This window comes from Rhinatrema bivittatum, unplaced genomic scaffold (genome assembly GCF_901001135.1).
Source record: "Rhinatrema bivittatum unplaced genomic scaffold, aRhiBiv1.1, whole genome shotgun sequence".
NCBI classification, from domain to species: domain Eukaryota; kingdom Metazoa; phylum Chordata; class Amphibia; order Gymnophiona; family Rhinatrematidae; genus Rhinatrema; species Rhinatrema bivittatum.
This window is the reverse complement of record NW_021821225.1, coordinates 1-9,543: the sequence shown is the minus strand read 5'-3', so window position 1 is coordinate 9,543 and position 9,543 is coordinate 1. Positions and strand designations below refer to the sequence as shown.

The 9,543-nt window shown below is 42.0% G+C and overlaps 1 long non-coding RNA gene across 1 annotated transcript; it reads left to right on the top strand.

Annotated features, from left to right (window-relative positions):
* Nucleotides 1–1,783: 1,783 nt before the first annotated feature.
* LOC115082533 lies at nt 1,784–3,271 on the top strand. The gene is made up of 3 exons (XR_003854190.1): nt 1,784–1,830; nt 2,648–2,781; nt 3,219–3,271. It is a non-coding gene; the product is annotated as an uncharacterized LOC115082533 (long non-coding RNA).
* Nucleotides 3,272–9,543: the final 6,272 nt, after the last annotated feature.

Genomic DNA, 9,543 nt, shown 5'->3' with positions numbered 1-9,543 from the left:
AGAGAATTGCGTTTCTAGATATTCTAATTATGAATACTCCAACAGGGTTCATGACGGACATATACCGTAAGCCCACAGATATGAATAAACTCCTCGCATATGACAGCTGTCACAATAAATCCTTAATACGCAATTTGCCTTACAGCCAATTCCTCCGCCTTAGAAGATTGTGCACTGATGACAAGACATTCAGATTAGGTCTTCTGAAATGAAGAATAGGTTCAGAGAAAGGGGTTATCCGAAAACTTGTGTGGAAAGTTGCTTGACAAGGGCTGAAACACAGGAACGCTCTGGTTTGTTGCAACCAAAAAAGAAAGTTACTAAGAATGAGAAGATTATTTGCCCCCTTACCTTCACAGGACTCTCACATGACATTATTAAAATCATTAAGAAACATTGGTACATCGTACAGTCTCTCCCACAATTTAAAGGAAAAGAAGTCATGATTGCAAATAAACGCGATAAAAACATAAAAGAATATATTTCTCCTTCAGCTTTACCATCTATTAAAAACATTAGCAACGATCAGACAGGACATGGACCCTGTGGGAAGTGCAGCGTATGTCCAGTTAATCTTAAAACACGATCGATAACTCATTCCCAACACTGGTAGAATTTTCAAGCTCGGCAGTCATACTAATTGCAAAAGCGTAGGCGTGATTTATATAGCAAAGTGTCCATGTGAGAAAATATACGTAGGAAAAACTGGAAGACAGTTCAGTAGAAGAATCATAGAGCATAAGAGTGCTATTAATAGAAAATGCGAGGGTAAACCATTGGTCGCACATGCGATAGAGATGGGCCATAGTTTTACAGACTTCAGATTCTGTGTCATCAAACAGCCGTTAAAGAATTGGAGGGGGGGTGACTTTGATAATTTGTTACTAAGATTAGAACAACAATTTATTTTTGATTTTAAGACCCTTTCTCCCATGGGTCTCAATGGTGAAACAGATCTCAGTGTATACCTATAGACCCTTATTTCACATGGATCATATCCTCTCTTGCAATCAATATATGGCATATATAATTTATCTATATGTTTTTTGTTTGATTTTTTGTTGTTTTTTAATTTTGGAATATGGTGTTTCATATTATATTTAGTCACATGCATTTTTGTTGCGCGTTTCCTTTCTGCTCCCCCCTCCCACTCCCCTTGTCCTTCCAATTCCCTTTACCCCCCTATCCCCCTTCCCCCTCCCCCCCCCCTTTTTTCCCCCCCCCTTCCCCCTTTCCCCTTCCCCCCCCCTCCCTCCATTTTCCCTATCCCTCTAGCCCCCCCCCCCACCCCCTTTCCCTTCCCCCCTTCCTCCCCCCCTCCCCTTCCTTCCCCCCCCCCTACCCCTCCTTCCTCTCTTTCCCTCCACCCTTTAAATTTTAATTCATATTTTTTACTTGGTTCCCCAAAAAATGATGCAGTTTTTAAGAATGTTTGATTTTATACATGTTCACACTAATTTACTCCTTTTAAAGATGCAGTGTTTTAAAGTATTTGTGTTTACTTTTGACCGTAACATCCGCTTTTCAGCAGTTGTACAAATGAAGGAATATGAGTCAACCGCAGACATTTGTTCATTATATTTTCTCCTCTTGTCACCACTTTTGCATTACTGCACAGATTAGATCAGTATTGATTAATCCATTTTTTACACACCGGTCTAGTTAAGTCTCTCATTATCCACAATGTCTATGAGCCAATCAGTCCACACATGTGTCTATTCTCGCGTGATTTCGAGTGAGAAGCGGGAAAAATAAAGGTCCAATACAGGTACTAACTGGTTCTTGCAGTGTTTGTCAGAGCAGTATGTGACCGGTGCAAGTTCAACAAAGGTAAAATATTAGTGATTGTGTTCTTTTTAGTTTCAATAGCTAGCGATTTCATTCTTATATATACTTTTGTCTGCTTAAGCGCATACTTAATATGACATAGTTTCTTGCGCTTGGATATTATCTGCATGCTGCCCCACTTTAGCACTTTATACATTAGATTTAACAGTTAGTGATTCCATCATTTTGTTCGGTATTCATTGTGACACAGCTTCCGATGGATGCATATTCGCGGACAGCCACAATATGCTGTTTGACTTATGCACTTTTATATATTAGGAATTTAACTATTGTCCAGCGCATCATTTTCATTATTACATTGCTTTGGCACACGTCTCCCCGCATATCATTCGTTTTGAATTTTCTACATACTGTTGATAAGAAGTATTGTTAGCATTGTATCGAAGTGGATTTTAGCTATTTATGTTCTAGGGAGCACTATTGTATCGAAGCTGTTTTTATTCATTTGTTCATTTTGTAGCGAAATTTATTATTGTATTGCTTTTAACTTCATCTTTGATTTGTTCCTGGTATCTACCGGATCAAGATTTAACACACTGTAAAAATTAAAAATTTAAAAATTATTGCTTGCATTCACATGCAGTAAGGTTCACTATTCATTCATCTTTTTTACCGTTAACTCCTTATTGATTTGTGATCAGTTGAAAGACATATAACAGCTTAATAATAATGATACAAGATGTCAGTATCAATTTCAGAATGAAGTCATTCAGATTTGTAGTCTGACGAATGCATGTGTTCATTTTTATTTATACCTATTCTTGATAACTAAGGTAATTAAGAATTTTTGTTCCATAAGAATTGCTTCAATACTGTTCACACAAGTGATTGATGAATTACAAGTGACAAGCCCGGATTCGGTGTGTTCACTCATATTCCTTCATCCTAGGAAATCAGCACAAGTATATAGAGCCAAGTTTCTGGCTCAACAAGGTACAAGATTTAGTTTGCCATCTTTACATATTTTTTATATATTTTTTTTATTTTTCTTATTAATTATACACATTGACCTCCTCAATAATATATTTTATTGTTTGTTACAAATTTTGCATGTATCAGCCATATGCTGTTTGATGAAGTGCATTGTGCAACAATCATTATAGACCATGTCCTTTGTAAGACTTGTTTCTCCACTCCGCTTTTTTAATTGATGTTTCAGCCACAGTATCTGTACTCTCAAATACGTAACTTTTTATGTAACATCATCATCTTATGCACACAAAACAAGCACTGTCTCCATGTTTAAGTGTTTTTACTATTTAATATATTCTTTTAATATATTTTTTTGAATATGTTTATATCATAAGTCATATGTTATACAAATATTTATGTTTGTGTGCATTTTTAATTGTTTATATTTATGTGCACAGCCCCTGAGGCAGCTCGGCAGAGCGAAACTCGGCCAGAGTCGGGCAAGTTCCAATAAAAGTCCATTTTCACCGATCCATCCTTTCATTCTTCTGTGTTCGTCACATTGGATCGGTTACCGGTTTGCTTCCTGAGACGACCAGGTAGCCACTTTACATATGTCTATAGGAGAGACATTTCGAAGATGTGCTATGGATGTTGATATAGCTCGTACTTGATGAGCATTTGGAAACTTCGGTAGAGTTTTACCTTGTTTAGCATAGCAAAGGTTATATTTGTGCTATCCAGCTAGATATTGTTCGTTTGGTTTCTGGTAAACCTGGCAAGTTAGGGTTAAAGGAGACAAAGAGTTGAGAAGCCCGTTGATCAGAATGTGTTCTTTGTTTGTAATATGCTAATGCTCTTTTGCAGTCTAGCGTATGCAGCAGTCGTTCCCTGTTTGTTAGAATGAGGCTTGGGAAAGAATGTTGGTAATTCTATTGTTTGGTTAAATGGAAGGGCGATACTACTTTTGGCAGGAAAGTTGGGTGAGTCCGAAGAACTGCTTGGTGAAAAAATTGTAGATATGGAGCGTAGTGAACTAAGGCTTGCGATTCACTGACCCTTCTTGCAGAAGAAACTGCTGTTAGAATACTACCTTCCATGTTAGGTATTTGATGTGAGCAGAGTCCATGGGTTCAAATGGTGGTAACATAAGTTGTTCTAATACTACGCTTAGATTCCATGGCACTGGTGGTTTAGTAATGGGTGGACGAAGGTGCGTGAGTCCTTTGATAAAACGAGACACCAATGGGTGAGTGGAGATAGGTTGATTTCAGTATGGCCTATGGTAAGCTGCAATTGCACTCAGATGAACTTGAATCGAGGTGACTGCAAGTCCCGAAGCATATAAAGTATACAGGTAGTCCAGAAGCAGCTCCAGGGTACAATCCAATTGGGAGATGTTGTTAGATTGACACCAATTGGTATAATGTTTCCATTTGAATCCATAATTGTTTCCGAGATTCCAGCAATACTTGTTGGGCTGTTGTCGAAATATGCCTTGCTCTTCTAGCAAGAGCCGCTCAATCTTCCACACCCTCAAGTGAAGAGAGTCGTGAAGTGGGTGTAGAGCATACCCCTGTTGTTGGATTAGTAGATCTGGTCGATTCGGTAGACGAATCGGGTCTGTTATGGATAGGCGAAGCAGATAAGTGTACCATGGTTGTCTGGGCCCGTTATTACACTTTTAAATAGTCCTTATGATGAGCGGTATCGGAGGGAAAGCGTACATCAGGCGTTCGTGCCACGGAAGTAGGAATGCATCTTGTGCTATTCTGTTTGGAGTTGGCCACAGTGAGCAGAAACGAGGAAGTTGAGCATTCTCCTCTGTTGCAAAGAGATCTATTGTTGGAGTACCCCACGATTGAAAAAGATTTTGAACTATCTCTGTGTTCAATGTCCATTCGTGAGGATAAAATACCTGACTTAATCTATCCGCTCTGGAATTCGCAATTCCTGGTAAGTATGTTGCTTGCAGAATGGAATGTTGCTGTGCTAATTGGAAGATCATAAGGGCTTCCTGACAAAGGGACCATGAACCGGACCCTCCTTGCTTGTTTATGTAAAACATTGCCACTTGGTTGTCTGTGTAGACCATCACCCTGCGACCTCATAGGTGGGTGTGGAACGCTTGAAGGGCATTTCTGATCACCCGAAGCTCCAATAGGTTGATCTGCAAGTGTTGTTCGGCCAGGGACCATAGACCTTGCGTTTCTAGAAGGTCTAGGTGGGCTCCCCAACCCTTGCAAGATGCATCTGTGGTTAGAACTGCATTGTGAGGCGGTGGGTTAAACAATGGAGAGGGTAGATTTGTTGAGCCACCAACTTATGTCCTGTGCCATCTTTGCAGTGAGGAGTAGGCGGGTGTTCAATGGTTGTGAATATTGATTCCATTGTCTCTTCAGCCCCCATTGTAGAAGTCGCATATGAAGTCTGGTATTCGGCACCGTGAAATGGCTGCTGCCATATGACCCAATACCATTAATAGTAGTATCGCCCTTCCATATATTATCGTATATAATAATTTATCTTTCGTTTCGCCCCCTCTTTTTTTCCTTCTCCCAGTTAAGGCAACCTTGTTATAATGTAACTTTTATGCTCCTTCTAAATGTCTCTTGTTGAATTGTTGGTTATAGTTTATTTTATTTATTTATTTATTTGGGGTTTTTTTATATACCGAAGTATAGCGTTTTGCCTTCACTCCGGTTTACAGGATAACAACGTAATACATACAAATATCTTATAACTATCTTTAACATTCAAAGAGTAGAACCTTATTTAACATATTAAATGGGAAAATTATATACAGGAGATAATCTATACGAAGATATAATATATGATATTAGTTCTGCTTAGTTCTGCTTAGTTCTGCTTAGTTCGATGTAAACCGAGTTGATTTGATCTGTATCAAGAAAGTCAGTATATAAAAGCCTTAAAATAAATAAAATAAATAAATAATATTTGACGTGCCGTCAGTTTGTGTGTGTGAAGAAGAGTGAAAAGGAGGCGACGCATTTCGAGTTTCCTGTCCAGGTAGGAATGCTCTGTGAGATATGGTGTCTAGTCGAGCTCCAATGAATTGAAGAATTTGAGTGGGTTGCAGGTTGGATTTTTGATAATTGATTAGTAATCCTAGATTATTCAGGCACTCTATCAACTGTTGAAGGTTTGTATCAACACTTGTGGGGTCGACGCTATGAGCCAGTCGTCCAGATAAGGAAAGATTGTCATCCCTTTCTGACGTAAGTGAGCCACCACTACTACCATACACTTGGTAAAGACTCTGGGCGCCGCCAAGAGTCCAAAGGGGAGAACTTTGCATTGGTAATGTTTCTGCTTGTATTGAAAGCAGAGGTAATTTACGAGGATGAGTGGATGGGAATATGTGTATAGGCATCCTTCAAGTCTATTGAGCACATCCAATTGTTTGGTTGTAGCAGAGGAAGAATGGACTTTAGGGACACCATTTTGAACTTCTCCTTGACCAGATACTTGTTTAAGTCCCGGAGATCCAGGATTGGACGAAACCTCCCGATTTCTTTGGAATGAGGAAATAAGGGGAGTAAAATCCTGAGTTCAGGATTGTGCATGGAACAACTCGGATTGCTTGTGTTGGAGAAGTAGAGACCTCCTGACCAAGTTGAGGATGATTCTTTGTATCAACTGGTGTTGTAAATGAGGGAGAAGGGGTTTTGTGGTGAATTGGAGTTGATAACCTTGCTTTATTATCTCTAGTACCCACTGGTCTGAAGTGATTGATTCCCACGCCCTCAGACATTGTTGAAGTCTGCCCGGGGGTGCTTGTTGTAGTAGTGGTGGCTGAGGATTCAAAAAGACTGTGTAGATTTTAGGGGCCGCCGGCTGTTGTGCTTGTTGTCGTTGGACCCTCGGTTTACCTCTTCTATTTTGCGTTGGTTGTTGAGCCGTTTGCTGTCTTTGATATAGAGGATAGGATGGTTGCCGATAAGGTTGAAACTAATGATAAGGCCGTCTAGCAAATGGTTGACGGAAATTGTTGCCAAAGTATCGGCGTGAAGAGGAAAATGGCAATGGTGTGGTTAACGATTGTACTGCTGCTGCCTGCTCCTTCAGTTGGGCAACACTCATCTGGAATCTTTCTCCGAAGAGGTTGTCCCCTGTACAGGACAAATTCGCCAACTTGTCATAAAGGTCTTCCCTAATAGCACTAGCTCTAAGCCAGGCTAACTGTCGAGCTGACAGTCCTGTAGCGGAAGCTCTCGATGAGGTTTCAAATTCCTCATATACCGCTCGGAGATGTGTGGAACATTCCTCCATGTCCTGTATGGGTTGAGGAATTGGCTGTGCTGTGGAAGAGAGTAGACCTTTAGTTGCCTGAATACATTCGTACATGTATTGGACCATATAGAATTGGTGTAAATATTCGTGCTGTTAGCATGGAATTTTGGTAAATTTTTCTGCCAAATTCATCTAGGGTACGATTATCTTTCCCAGGAGGATAGGAGGTGTGAGACTTCAATTTGTTTGAGCATTGCATCGCAGATTCCACCACTATGGATGTGTGTGGAAGTTGTGGCATCGTATAATAAGATGCTTTTGGCATTCTGAATTTGAGATCGGTCTTTCTGGACACCGCTGACAAGATATGTGGAGTTTCCCATGACTTTTTGAGTACTGTGTGAGCACCTCCTGAGGGGGTAGTGATGTTGGGTCCCCCGGAGTTTCAAAGATTTTTAGTAGGCCAAGTGTTTCCGATCTTGGATCAGGTAACTTTTGCACTTCTAGATGAAGTATGTTGCCAAGTTTGTCTAAGAACTTAGGTTACGATAGATCCTCAGGAGGTGAATAAGACTCCTGTGGTTGATCTGGGGGATCCGAAGGGTAACCTGTTGATGAAGAGATTGTTGAGTGCGACGAAGGAGAAGATCCTGGTGATGGATGTTCGGGAGCTGGTGTGTCATGTCCCAATGGTTTTGGTAAAGGTTCTGGTTTATTTATTTATTGATTTAAAAACTTTTCTATACCGTCATTAAGTTAGGGACCATCATAACGGTTTACAATAAGGCACAAATAATAATATTGTGTCGGATGCTCTTGCTGACCTTGTGGTTCTGGAGAGCTAGGTGAGGATGGATCCGGTAAATGAAAGGAAGATTGAAGCGAGTCGAAAAAGCCTGATAGAGCTTCAGATAAATGAGAAAAAGCCTGCTTTGTTGATGGAGGCATTCTCGGCTTTGGGTCCACCGCAGGTAGGCCTGGGGTGCCATGTGCATCAGGCGGTAGTGGTGATGTATTGGGTCCTGGAAGTTGACCATTTTTCTCCTGTGGGTTATCGGCAGCTGACAAGATTTTGGCCTCCTCCTGTCTCGGACGTACGTTACTGTTTATCGATGAGCGTGAAGACGTGGAAGAATATGGTCTAGAAGATGAAATACTGACCACATCCCTGTCCGATGTAGTGGAATGTCTGGAGGTCCTGGCATGAGGTGATGAAGAGGATTCTGAATTATCTCTTCCTGACCTTGGACTTTTAGTATGACCATGGCCCCTATGTTGTTTAGGGGGGCCATGTTCCCTTGAGCGGTGTGACTTGTGCCGTTTTAGTTGCGGCGTTGATTCCAGAGAGGTTGTATGTCTGGATGAAAGACTCTTCTTACGCTTATGCGTCGACATATGCGGTTGTAGAGTCGATTTTGGCGTCGCAGGCATCGAATGATGCATCGATTGCATCGGTGTCGGTTGTATTCCCCTCGGCGCTGGTTGAGTGTGCCTTGATTCACTCGAGGTCGAAGCAAATTGCATTGGCGTCGATTCTTGCTACGTCGTCAGCGCCTGTTGCGTCGGCTTCGGCACATGGTGCGTCGGCTTCGGTATGTGCTCCAGCGTCGCAGACGCGTGCGTCCGCTTCGCCGAAGCATGAGTCGGCCTCGGGTGGTGCTTCGATCGATGCGACTGATGCGTCGAATCTGATCGATGCGGCCCAGATCCCTGGGAACTGCTTCCCATTAGGTGCGACGCTACGGCCGAATCCGTCCTTTTTCCCCATCAATTCTCAAGGCCTGGAGAGCTTGGCGTCTAGGGAGGATTCTCTTCTCGCCTCTGGTGCAGATATTTTAATTGGCCCTGGTGAGGAATGAGATTCTGAGGGGGGAGCATAGGAGCCACTTACCGCCCTTTGAAGATCCTGAATTCTCTGTGCTCTCTGCCATCGGGCCCTCTGAGACATCCTGCTGCATTTTTCACAGTCGGCCTGGATGTGGTGAGGGCCAAGGCAGCGGTAGCATAAATCATGTCCGTCTGTGACGGACATGATTCTGCCGCACGGGCAAGGTTTGAAGCTAGAGGGACGTCCTTGTTTCTTCATTTCTGAGGAGAGATGAGCTCCGCGTGCAATCCCGCGCGCGGAAAGAAACAGACTGAGGAGAAGCCTACCGCTGAAGGATCTCCTCAACCATCACTGTCTCTCATTCTCCCACCCCTCCTTAATCCCTACCCCCCCCCCCCTTTTCCCTCTCCCCTTCCCCCCCAACCAACCTCACCCTTTCCTTCTCCCTCTGGACATACCATGCTAATAACTGCCTAGGATAAATCTATGTTTACGTATCTTATAGTTTTTTGTTGATTATATATAAATATTTATCTCTCTCTAATTGTTTCTTAGTTTAAATTCTGTACTGTCTTCCATTGCCCAGGTTTTACGCTCCCTGTTTAATGTAACTTTACTTTCTACCTTGATGTTAATTGGTTTCCCCTCAGTTACATTGTAAACCGGTACGATAAGACCTAGTCTTGAGCATCGGTATAGTA